This window comes from Drosophila innubila (assembly GCF_004354385.1).
Source record: "Drosophila innubila isolate TH190305 chromosome 3R unlocalized genomic scaffold, UK_Dinn_1.0 2_E_3R, whole genome shotgun sequence".
Classification (NCBI taxonomy): Eukaryota; Metazoa; Arthropoda; class Insecta; order Diptera; family Drosophilidae; genus Drosophila; species Drosophila innubila.
This window is the reverse complement of record NW_022995380.1, coordinates 32,687,203-32,700,936: the sequence shown is the minus strand read 5'-3', so window position 1 is coordinate 32,700,936 and position 13,734 is coordinate 32,687,203. Positions and strand designations below refer to the sequence as shown.

Genomic DNA, 13,734 nt, shown 5'->3' with positions numbered 1-13,734 from the left:
TGAAATTTTTATGTCATGAAAATTGATTTTTTTTTTTTGTATTTTAATTTGAATTTTATTTAAATGAGATGTGTTTAATTATTGTCATATAATATGGTTATGACAAATAATAGTTAAATATTACTTGTCATATAAAATTTGACTCTTTTCTTTGTAGTCATATGAAATTTATGTGTTATATGAGTTGAGTCATATGAATTTTTATGTCATATGAAATTTGACTTTTTTTTTGTAGTCATATGAAATTTTATATGTTTGAATTTTCGTGTCATATGAAATTCTTATGTCTTGTGAAATTTGCCTTTTTGTATTTATAAGAAATTTTTATGTTATATGAGATTTGTTTAATTCTTGTCATATTATATGGTTATGACAAATAAATGTTGAATTTTACATGTCATAAGAAATTTAACTTTTTTTGTAGTCATATGAAATTTTATATTATTTGGGAGTTGACTTTGTTTTGTCATAAAATATGGCTGTGACTTAAGAAAGTTGAATTTTCTTGTCATATGATATTTTTATGTCATGAGAAATTTGACTTTTATTTTGTAGTCATATGAAATTTTATGTTTGAATTTTCTAGTCATATGAAATTTCTTATGTCATGTGAAATTTGCCTTTTTTTTGTATTTATATGAAATTTTTATGTTATATGAGATTTGTTTAATTCTTGTCATATTATATGGTTATGACAAATAAATGTTGAATTTTACATGTCCTAAGAAATTGAACTTTTTTTGTAGTCATATGAAATTTTTTTGTTTGAATTTTGCGTCATATGAAATTTTTATGTCATGTGAAAATTGATTTTTTTTCTTTGTATTTTAATTTGAATTTTTATTTAAATGAGATGTGTTTAATTATTGTCATATAATATGGTTATGACAAATAATAGTTAAATATTACTTGTCATATAAAATTTGACTCTTTTCTTTGTAGTCATATGAAATTTATGTGTTATATGAGAGTTGAATTTTTCTTGTCATATGAAATTTTTATGTCATATGAAATTTGACTTTTTTTTGTAGTCATATGAAATTTATATGTTTGAATTTTTCGTGTCATATGAAATTCTTATGTCATGTGAATATGAAATTTTTATGTCATGTGAAATTTGACTTTATTTTGTAGTCATATGAAATTGTTGTGTTATATGAGATTTGTTTAATTTTTGTCGTATAATATGGCTATGACAAATAATAGTTAAATTTTACTAGTCATATGAAATTTATGTGTTATATGAGAGTTGACTTTTTATTTGTCATATAATATGGTTTTGACTAAATAAAAGTTGAATTTTTCTTGTCATGAGAAATTTGACTTTTTTTTTGTAGTCATATGAAATTTTATATGTTTGAATTTTTCGTGTCATATAAAATTCTTATGTCATGTGAATATGAAATTTTTATGTCATGTGAAATTTGACTTTATTTTGTAGTCATATGAAATTGTTGTGTTAATATGGTTGTGACATAATAAAGTTAAATTTTACTTGTCGTATGAAATTTATGTGTTATATGAGAGTTGACTTTTTTTTTTTTGTCATATAGTATGGTTATGACATAGGAAAGTTGAATTTTTCTAGTCACTTTTACTTTTTTTTTTAAGTGAAAGTTAAATTTATTTTGAAATTCCTTTGTCATACTTTAAATACCGACGTTTATCAAAATATGTTCATATTTTCATGAACAAATTATAATCACAAGCTATAATATTATAATATAATAGAGAGGCTTACGGGGCACAGTAAGAGAATCTCGTTAAATCTTTTCAAATGCGTCACTATTTTGATGACAAGACAGTTGGCTACCAATATAAACATATTTTAATATACATCAGAAAATAATATATTATCTTATTGTTTCAATCACACCAAAATTATTTCTTCAACATATTTTCATGCACAAATTTATAATCACAAGCTATAATATTATGTAGAAACTTAGGGACACAGTAAGAATCTCAATAAATCTTTTCAAATGCGTCACTATTATGATGACGAGACAATTGGCTACCGATATATACATATTTTGAATATACCCGTTTATCAAAATTTCTTTAATATACTCCAGAAATGAATTTCTTTTTTTTTTATTAAGTGTTAAGACAAAATTATTTCTCCAACACATTTCCATTCACAAATTTTTTAACACAAGCTATAAGTTATAATATTACATCGAAACAACTTACGGACACAGTAAGAACCTCATTAAATCTTATCAAATGCGTCACTAGTATGATGACGAGACAATTGGCTACCGATATAATCATATTTAGAGTATCGCCGTTAATCAAAATTTCTTTAATATACTTCACAGATTAATGCATTTTTAATTAAGTTTTGTTAATACAAAATTGTTTCTCCAACACATTTTCATTCACAAATTTACAATCACAAGCTATAAGTTGTAATATTATATTGAAGCTTACGGACACAGTAAGAATCTCATTAAATCTTTTCATATACGTCACTAATATGATGACGAGACAATTGGCTACCATTTTTATTTTATTTAAACTTTATATAAATCAATGAAATTATATATAATATATTTCTATTATATATATTTCATATATACATACATTTAAGTCTTTTTAAATACGTCACTAATATGATGACGAGACATTTGGCTACCATTTCAAATGAAATTTTTCATAAATCATATATGTATAAAAATACAGATATCATATGTTATACATTATATATAATATTTTATGCCCATAGACATATATATTATACATAGCATATACATACCATCCCTGTAAATATATATATATATTTATATATCTTTACATATTAATATGTGTGTGTTTATTGATCGATTTTTTTAATTGTCGAATCATCAAGCAAAGGATAAGCTTCAGTGGATCGCAGTATGGCAGCTGCTCAACCACTTACAACACCTTGCCTGTTATAAAAGTCGTTTACAATTGATTCTAGGCTTTGTCATTGTATTAAATAATGTTTTAATATATAACTAGCGCGGCATCAGGTGATCGAAGATCCTCCCAATTTACTATGTTATACGTAACATTGGCATCACATCCATTGTCGTCTATTAAATGAATAACAAACTTTTAATGGTTTAGAAGCCATACAATGCAAATTGCCCCTTATTTATCATTGCAGTCCAGCACGGATACGACCTTAGAGGCGTTCAGGCATAATCCAACGGACGTAGCGTCATACCACTGTTCGCTCGAACAAGTATTGTGCCATTGGTCCGTACCTGCGGTTCCTCTCGTACTACGCAGGAATGCTGTCGCAACAACGTTTTGTCATTAGTAGGGTAAAACTAACCTGTCTCACGACGGTCTAAACCCAGCTCACGTTCCCTTGCATGGGTGAACAATCCAACGCTTGGTGAATTTTGCTTCACAATGATAGGAAGAGCCGACATCGAAGGATCAAAAAGCGACGTCGCTATGAACGCTTGGCCGCCACAAGCCAGTTATCCCTATGGTAACTTTTCTGACACCTCTTGTTAAAAACTCTTTAAACCAAAAGGATCGATAGGCCGAGCTTTTGCTGTCCCTGTGTTTACTGAACACCGAGATCAAGTCAGCATTTGCCCTTTTGCTCTATGTGTGGTTTCTGTCCGCACTGAGCTGGCCTTGGGACACCTCCGTTATTATTTGAGAGATGTACCGCCCCAGTCAAACTCCCTACCTGGCAATGTCCTTGAATTGGATCATACCTGAGTAATTGGAGTTATACCAAATTATTAAATCAAAAGTACATAAATGCACTCTCTCATTAAAGAATTTGTTTGCGATTATATAACAAACTCGTGATACTTTGATCAAGAAGCTTGCATCAAAACCCAATACCATAAGATATAATAAATATATCCGTATAATGGCTAGGAAATGATACACGTTCCATTTAATCAAGTAAGTAAGGAAACAATAAGAGTAGTGGTATTTCATTGTCGATACTAAACCGAAATCTAATATCTCCCACTTATTCTACACCTCTTATGTCTCCTTACACTGCCAGATTAGAGTCAAGCTCAAAAGGGTCTTCTTTCCCCGCTAATTATTCCAAGCCCGTTCCCTTGGCTGTGGTTTCGCTAGATAGTAGATAGGGACAGTAGGAATCTCGTTAATCCATTCATGCGCGTCACTAATTAGATGACGAGGCATTTGGCTATTTTTTTTTTTTTTTTGTAGCACATTAGTTCACCACATAACGAAATGATTTCGATTGTAGCGCCACTGAATGCGTTATTTTATACCTTTTTAGATGTTGTGCCAAAGGTAGCTGGCTTTATAGGAAAAGGAAATGCAATATTGATAGCCAATACATTCAGCCATGAAACCCTGTGTGAAACATGAAAGCTCTGAATCCAGAGACCCCGCCTGACACCACCCTGGCACTAATGACAGTACTGTCACTAGCACTTAGAACATCAAGAGCCCTCAGTCTTGTTACGGACTGAAAACTCCAGATGCCCCGCCAGTTTAGTGTAGCGGATACAACCTCTATGTTCTCATGTGCCTGAAAATCCCTTCGCAATACCGTTCGTATGTCCTGTCGGTCGTAGATATGGACTTTGCTCTGGTGAGCTCTATCCAGATCATGTCCGTCTGTCACCACCTGTGCATCAAGCACGATGGTTCGGTCGTGTCGGAACGCAACCAGATCCGGCTTAAACATCCTGTTCTCTCCCTGCAGACTCGGTTCAGCAATGACGGAATAGCCTCTAGACTCAAGCCCCTTCTTGAGAAAATCAGCTACTCCGTTGTGTCTAGCCACCCGCCTCCCATGCGTACGATGACACTTCTGCAAGATGTGGTTTAGTGTTTCGGGAGCATCACATCCTGCACGACACTGCCTCCCCAATTCGTGCCTTCCCCTCGTAGTCCGTGACCGCGTGGGTAGGGCATTTATCCGCAGTTTGATCCCGTTCAGGTAAGCCTTCCCTGTTAGCAAACGCGTGGGCTGAACCACCCACCCGTGTTGCGGAGCGAAACGCCCCGCTTCACGTAGACCGCTGCCATCAACAGACATGTGCAATCTATTCGCCAAGTACGAATCTATCTTTGAACGTGATAACAGCTCATTAACTCCTGCTTGGCATCTATCTCGGGCCTTTCGCTGCTCGGTTTCTAGAAAGGTGATGGCCACCTCGGATTGCTCGAGGTGGGGCCATTTTATGCCACACAATCTTTTGACTCGCAACATTGGCGCCGTCCAGCGAATTGAAGGAACACCGAGACCCCCATCCGAATGGGGAGCATGGAAGAATGCGGCTGACACGTCCAACGGAAGATCTAACCATTTCCGAACGATAGACCGTACCAGTCTGTCACACTTTCTCAGAACGCCTAACGACACACTACCAAGAGTTAGTTGGTGAAAGAGCTGTGGAATTAGGACAGTTCTGAGGGCGAATAACTTCTGTTGAGGCTTCAGGGGGGACTGCGTTAATCTCTCCAACTTTGGACCAATGTCCTCGGAAGGAGAGTAACGAGCCCTCCCTTCCGCAGTAAACTTGATGCCGAGATACTTCCATTCCTGGGAGCGCTTCAGAGCTGGACACGTGCGCGAACCTATACAGAAGCTCCGTGGTTCGACCACAGTACACTTCTGTTTTGGTTGCCCTTTTATGCTGACCGTGAAACATTTTTCAGCATTTAAGGTAAGCCCAACGGAAGACAGAAAGCCAACCGTGGTATCCAATAGTGCCTGAAGGCCCTTCGGCGTGGAAGCAAACAACATCAAGTCATCTGCGAACGCTGCTGCGTTTGTTTTTGCGTTCCCGACACTGACACCTATCTCGACGGGGAACGACCTGAGCAATCGATCGATGATCAAATTGAACAAGACGGGGGACAGAGGATCACCCTGCTTGACTCCTCTAGCAGGGATGAATTCCTCTGACCTCCAGCCCCACTAAGATAGGTGCCGCCTCCCGGTACATGTTCCGGACATAATCGACAAAGCCCGGAGGGGCACCATAGGCGGTCAGCGTATCGAACACTGCCTTGTGAGAGACAGAGTCGAATGCCTTGCTTACATCGAGAGTCGCGATGTAGCAAGACGCGCTCCGTCTATGGTGGTCCCTCAGGACTAAGTCGACTATGGTCGCGTTATCGGCGCAACCGTCCGTGGGCAGAAACCCCCGTTGACGCGGGTCCCAATTGACTGATGAAGTCAACCGGGCAGCCAATATGGCATTAAGTTGTCTGACCACGATCGATGGCACCGATATCGGACGAAAGTCTTGCGGTCGGGATGCCTTCACCGACTTCGGGATGAAGACGGTTCGGGCCATTCGGAAGAGTCCGGGCAAATCTCCGCACCAGAGAATCAGGTTCATTATGCGAAGCATAATCCCTCTGGGAATACCCGCTGCATGTTTGGCGGATATCCCATCGGGCCCCGGAGAGGAAGTCAATGACACTTTATGTGCCTTTAGATCACTCGACAAAATTGGTGACCATACCCCCTCTAGCGTGTGCCCCATGTGAGGCACGGTGGTATTGCAAGAGGATGGGCTAGGCGCTGTCATAACTTCCTTCCAATAGGGTTCCATGATTCCCTGGTTTGGCATTGTCGACTGTCGGGTCCATCAAGCAAGGATTTAATGCAACGACCTTTATGTTTGTCCCAGTTACGCTGAACCCTAGCGTACTCTTGACGTCTTCGTTGCCTCCATTGCGGGGTGCAGGGCGGCACTCTCGCCGGAACAGGGCGGTTGTTCCGAGTCGGAAATAATTCCAGGAGGTAGACGGACAAACGTTGGAGAGTCACCTCTTTCCCGAATCTTGCGCCTCATTTACAATGGATTGCAAGACTTCGGCTCAAGATCGATTGCATGAGGAAGCATCCGCATGAGGATATCAGATATTACTCCGCCGTTGACCCGCGCTTGAATTTCTTCACTTTGACATTCAGAGCACTGGGCAGAAATCACATTGTGTCAACACCCGCTAGGGCCATCACAATGCTTTGTTTTAATTAGACAGTCGGATTCCCCAAGTCCGTGCCAGTTCTGAATTGATTGTTAATTGATAATCGTTATAATTTAAAAGAACTAATTGGTTACCCAATTAGTATTCTTAAAAATTTTAGCAAGAAAGTTCCACAATTGGCTACGTAACTAAACTATCCGGGGAACAAGAAACTACCATAAATGATAGAAACTCTATTTACCCAGAACGAGCACATAAACCATGTTATTGTTTCCCAATCAAGCCCGACTATCTCAATCTTCAGAGCCAATCCTTATCCCGAAGTTACGGATCTAATTTGCCGACTTCCCTTACCTACATTATTCTATCGACTAGAGACTCTTCACCTTGGAGACCAGCTGCGGATATTGGTACGGCCTGTTGAGAAGTTTGCGTGTCCCCACCATAAATTTTCAAGGTCCGAGGAGAAAATATCGACACAACAGTATATGTCATGCTCTTCTAGCCCATCTACCATATCTCTCTGCGAAAGACTTCCATGGTAGTACGGCTATAAAACAGAAAAGAAAACTCTTCCGATACCTCTCGACGGCTTCTTTATGGTCGTTCCTGTTGCCAGGATGAGCACGAGGCCCATATTTAATAACAAACGGATACTCAACAGGTTACGGAATTGGAACCGTATTCCCTTTCGTTCAAAATTATTCAAGTGTATTAATTTTCCAAAATTTTAAATATTGACAACTTTTTACTTGAAAATTTTCGGCTTTCGCCTTGAACTTAGGACCGACTAACTCGTGATCAACCACTGTTCACACGAAACCCTTCTCCACTTCAGTCCTCCAAGGTCTCATTCGATTATTTGCTACTACCACCAAGATCTGTACCAATGACGGCTCCATGCAGGCTTACGCCAAACACTTCTATGCACACCATTGTACCTTCCTACTCACTAAAGTTTCAAAATTTATATTACAAGTAATATAAATCATCTACTTTAGCGGTAATGTATAGGTATACAACTTAAGCGCCATCCATTTTAAGGGCTAGTTGCTTCGGCAGGTGAGTTGTTACACACTCCTTAGCGGATTTCGACTTCCATGATCACCGTCCTGCTGTTTTAAGCAACCAACGCCTTTCATGGTTTCTGAATGAGTTGTTAATTTGGGCACCGTAACATTACGTTTGGTTCATCCCACAGCGCCAGTTCTGCTTACCAAAAGTGGCCCACTGGGCACATTATATCATAACCTTAAACTTCATATCAAGAAAGTTAAGGTTCTTACCCATTTAAAGTTTGAGAATAGGTTAAGATCGTTTCGACCCTAAGGCCTCTAATCATTCGCTTTACCAGATAAGATTATTTTATACAACAGTTAAATGCACCAGCTATCCTGAGGGAAACTTCGGAAGGAACCAGCTACTAGATGGTTCGATTGGTCTTTCGCCCCTATACTCAATTCTGACAATCGATTTGCACGTCAGAACTGTTTCGGTCTTCCATCAGGGTTTCCCTGACTTCAACCTGATCAAGTATAGTTCACCATCTTTCGGGTCACAGCATATATGCTCAAGGTACGTTCCAGTTAGAGGCATAAATAATATAAATATTATCATACATAACTATATAGAACGCCCCGGGATTGTGTTAATTAACTATAAATAGTTAAAAAACTAATCCCATTAATAGTCAAGTTAATTACGCTATTAGGTTTTTATCCCAATAACTTGCACATATGTTAGACTCCTTGGTCCGTGTTTCAAGACGGGTCCCGAAGGTATCCTGAATCTTTCGCATTGTTAATCATACAAGTGCATATAATAAACACAAAAATCAATGATAATCATGCCATTATATAATTCCGAAAAATTAACGCACTGTATTCATATAAATCTATCAGCACTTTATCAAATTTATGACATTTATTTTATGTTAAAATGCAAGCATTTTAATTTAAATAAGCAATTGACTAAAATTTTTTGATAAATTAATTGATACTAATAGATTACAATGTCCTTATATGGAAAAAATGCACACTATTATTATAATATTGTTTAAATATTACAATTTTAATGATGAATTTTCCATAATGGATATTCAGGTTCATCGGGCTTAACCTCTAAGCAGTTTCACGTACTATTTAACTCTCTATTCAGAGTTCTTTTCAACTTTCCCTCACGGTACTTGTTTACTATCGGTCTCATGGTTATATTTAGTTTTAGATGGAGTTTACCACCCACTTAGTGCTGCACTATCAAGCAACACGACTCTTTGGAAACACCATCTAATAATCATTAACGTTATACGGGCCTGGCACCCTCTATGGGTAAATGGCCTCATTTAAGAAGGACTTAAATCGTTAATTTCTCATACTAGAATATTGATGTTCCATACACTGCATCTCACATTTGCCATATAGACAAAGTGACTTAGTGCTGAACTGATTTCTTTTCGCTCGCCGCTACTAAGAAAATCCTTGTTAGTTTCTTTTCCTCCCCTAATTAATATGCTTAAATTCAGGGGGTAGTCCCATATGAGTTGAGGTTGTATAATTATACTTATATATTAGTTATTATAAAACATGATGATTATAATAACAATTTGAAATATACTATAATTTTGAAGTTCCATAATATTGACAAATGTTTTATTCTTTATCTCATCATAAATAAGAGGCAATTCTAGTTAAAAAAAAAATTCTTTATGCTAGACATTCCTCAGTATTATTTGAATAAAATAAAGAATATATAATTCTTCAAATTTTCTCATACAAATATATACAACAAGAGAAGTATAGATATTTCGTTATTTATTTTAATATTATGAATATATTATGAGTAAATGTTTTGCAACATTACAATATATATTATCCAATAATATACCATATGCTTAAAATTTCGAAAAATTTTAAACAACTTATTTAGCATAGTCTTACAACCCTCAACCATATGTAGTCCAAGCAGCACTCTAAAATTAATTAAAGTACATAACAGCATGGACTGCGATATGCGTTCAAAATGTCGATGTTCATGTGTCCTGCAGTTCACACGATGACGCACAGTTTGCTGCGTTCTTCATCGACCCATGAGCCGAGTGATCCACCGCTTAGAGTAATACAAATTTTTGGTTTATTTCATTACGTCATATATTCTTTTATTGAAAGAAATTAAAAATACACCATTTTACTGGCATATATCAATTCCTTCAATAAATTTTTTTATACCTAAAAAAATGTTGCGAAATGTCTTAGTTTTACATAATCAATGAAAATACGGTATATGACAACTATATAAAATATATTTAATTGTATTATAATCGATATATGTAAAGCATTAACCTGAACAAACAGGTACAACATTATATTTTAGGTTGTTGCGTTTATACAATGTATGCGCATGTTAATAATGAACAATACATTTGTGCAACGCATGTATATTATGGCACATATACACGCAGTTAATAATTTGTCTTGCCCAAAACACATAAAAATGTGTAATATACATTTATACAATATGAATATGACAAATAAAATTTATAACAAAGTAATTTTATTGTATAAATTATACATTACAACACAATTTCAAATGTTTGAGCAAAGTAAATTATTTATTTTATTATTGACAATTAAAAATTTTTCTTTTATTTTCGTTAAAATATATTTCTATATATTAATGAAAAAAAAATTTTTATTTTATTAACGGTTAGATGCATTATACAATAATGATCCTTCCGCAGGTTCACCTACGGAAACCTTGTTACGACTTTTACTTCCTCTAAATAATCAAGTTCGGTCAACTTTTGCGAAACAACCGTAACACACAAGGCGTCACAGTGATCACGTCCGGAGACCTCACTAAATAATTCAATCGGTAGTAGCGACGGGCGGTGTGTACAAAGGGCAGGGACGTAATCAATGCGAGTTAATGACTCACACTTACTGGGAATTCCAAGTTCATGTGAACAGTTTCAGTTCACAATCCCAAGCATGAAAGTGGTTCAGCGGTTTACCCGGACCTCTCGGTCTAGGAAATACACGTTGATACTTTCATTGTAGCGCGCGTGCAGCCCAGGACATCTAAGGGCATCACAGACCTGTTATTGCTCAATCTCATTATTGCTAGACGCAATTTGTCCATTTAAGAAGCTAGTGTCCTTATAATGGGACAAACCAACAGGTACGGCTCCACTTATATAAACACATTCAAACACAATAAACATTTTACTGCCACCATGAATGAAGGCTATATAAGCTTCAACACCATAATCCTGAAGATATCTATTTAATATATTTGAGTCTCGTTCGTTATCGGAATTAACCAGACAAATCACTCCACGAACTAAGAACGGCCATGCACCACCACCCATAGATTCGAGAAAGAGCTATCAATCTGTCTTACATCTGTTGAGTCAAATTAAGCCGCAGGCTCCACTCCTGGTGGTGCCCTTCCGTCAATTCCTTTAAGTTTCAGCTTTGCAACCATACTTCCCCCGGAGCCCAAAAGCTTTGGTTTCCCGGGAAGCGACTGAGAGAGCCATAAAAGTAGCTACACCCAATTGCTAGCTGGCATCGTTTATGGTTAGAACTAGGGCGGTATCTGATCGCCTTCGAACCTCTAACTTTCGTTCTTGATTAATGAAAACATCTTTGGCAAATGCTTTCGCTTAAGTTAGTCTTACGACGGTCCAAGAATTTCACCTCTCGCGTCGTAATACTAATGCCCCCAAACTGCTTCTATTAATCATTACCTCTTGATCTGAAAACCAATGAAAGCAGAACAGAGGTCTTATTTCATTATCCCATGCACAGAATATTCAGGCATTTGAAGCCTGCTTTAAGCACTCTAATTTGTTCAAAGTAATTGTACCGGCCCACAATAACACTCGATGAAGAGCACTAATGCAGGTTTTTAAATAGGAGGAACATATAAAAAAATACAAGTATTTAATTACATATAAGAACTCCACCGGTAATACGCTTACATACATAAAGGTATAGTACTAACTACAATTGTAAGTTGCACTACCCGTATGAAGCACAAGTTCAACTACGAACGTTTTAACCGCAACAACTTTAATATACGCTATTGGAGCTGGAATTACCGCGGCTGCTGGCACCAGACTTGCCCTCCAATAGGTCCTTGTTAAAGGATTTAAAGTGTACTCATTCCAATTACAGGGCCTCGGATATGAGTCCTGTATTGTTATTTTTCGTCACTACCTCCCCGAGCTGGGAGTGGGTAATTTACGCGCCTGCTGCCTTCCTTAGATGTGGTAGCCGTTTCTCAGGCTCCCTCTCCGGAATCGAACCCTGATTCCCCGTTACCCGTTGCAACCATGGTAGTCCTAGATACTACCATCAAAAGTTGATAGGGCAGACATTTGAAAGATCTGTCGTCGGTACAAGACCATACGATCTGCATGTTATCTAGAGTTCAACCAGTGTAACGATCTTGCGATCGCTTGGTTTTAGCCTAATAAAAGCACACGTTCCAAAAGGTCCGTGTTTTAATTGCATGTATTAGCTCTAGAATTACCACAGTTATCCAAGTAACTGTTAACGATCTAAGGAACCATAACTGATATAATGAGCCTTTTGCGGTTTCACTTTTATTTCGTGTGTACTTAGACATGCATGGCTTAATCTTTGAGACAAGCATATAACTACTGGCAGGATCAACCAGAATAATGTGTTATTTCTATGTGTAAATATTTTTACACATATAAATATTTTTAAATATGTAATAGACATGACAACTCATTAATATTTTTGAATAAATATGACATGCATATAGAGAACGAATATGGCTAAATTTAAATAGCAATCATGTTCGTTAGTTATAAAAAAAACTTACACATTTTTTTTATAAATATATATATATACAAAATATATACATATTAATTTGTTCAAAAATATCTTTATATTTACACTTACTTAATATAAATTCATCACACGTACATTATTTAAATTCAAAATAAATTGAATAAAAATTTATTTAATTTTGATTACAAATTGATAATTTATCTACATTTTGTATATATGTGTTAATAAATATTATATTAAATAAAACCTTTATCCACAATATATTTACATTGTGTTAAAGTTTAATTATTTTAATTTCCAATATACTATACATGTGCACACTGCCCTTGCATTGGAGAATCGAAAAACATATGTAATTCAATTTTCCAACCAGGTAACACTAAACCACCAACCAATTATATATAAACCTGTTGGTGGTTCTATTTTTAATGAAAGTTTATGCTTGCTAAATTAACGATAATGTGAAACCTATTTAGTATATATTGAAGAACAATATACCTTGGCCAATTCCACTATTATCTAACAATTGCATATTATTACCGCAGCCAAGCGTTCAAAGACAACAAATAACGAATAACTTTCATTTTCATTGACAACATTTATTATTATATGCGTCGAACACATATAATAGATGAACACACCCTGCTCACCATGTAAAGGTTTTTTGCCACGCTTTCTAAAATTCAATTAGTTTTTCAAATGCTACCTCTTAATTTAATCAAGTGCATGCATCAATATATTTATGCACTATTAAACTTCATTATTTTTGCACCACACATTATAAATACCCAATGTCGGCAAGACAACACTCCACCGTCATATAATTTCGGTATGTTAAATTTTTTCATATGACTTGCCTTGCGCGACACCACTCCACCTATATAGGTTTTTTGCCACGCTTTCTAAAATTCAATTAGTTTTTCAAATGCTACCTCTTAATTTAATCAAGTGCATGCATCAATATATTTATGCACTATTAAACTTCATT

At 36.2% G+C, this 13,734-nt stretch overlaps 1 non-coding gene and 2 pseudogenes across 1 annotated transcript; all 3 read right to left on the bottom strand.

The window, feature by feature from the left end:
* Positions 1–2,838: 2,838 nt before the first annotated feature.
* On the bottom strand, positions 2,839–9,472 carry LOC117793091 (annotated as a pseudogene).
* A 387-nt stretch (positions 9,473–9,859) lies between these two features.
* LOC117793079 lies at positions 9,860–10,038 on the bottom strand. The gene has a single exon (XR_004618221.1). It is a non-coding gene; the product is annotated as a 5.8S ribosomal RNA (ribosomal RNA).
* Positions 10,039–10,643: 605 nt separating this feature from the next.
* LOC117793090 lies at positions 10,644–12,609 on the bottom strand (annotated as a pseudogene).
* Positions 12,610–13,734: the final 1,125 nt, after the last annotated feature.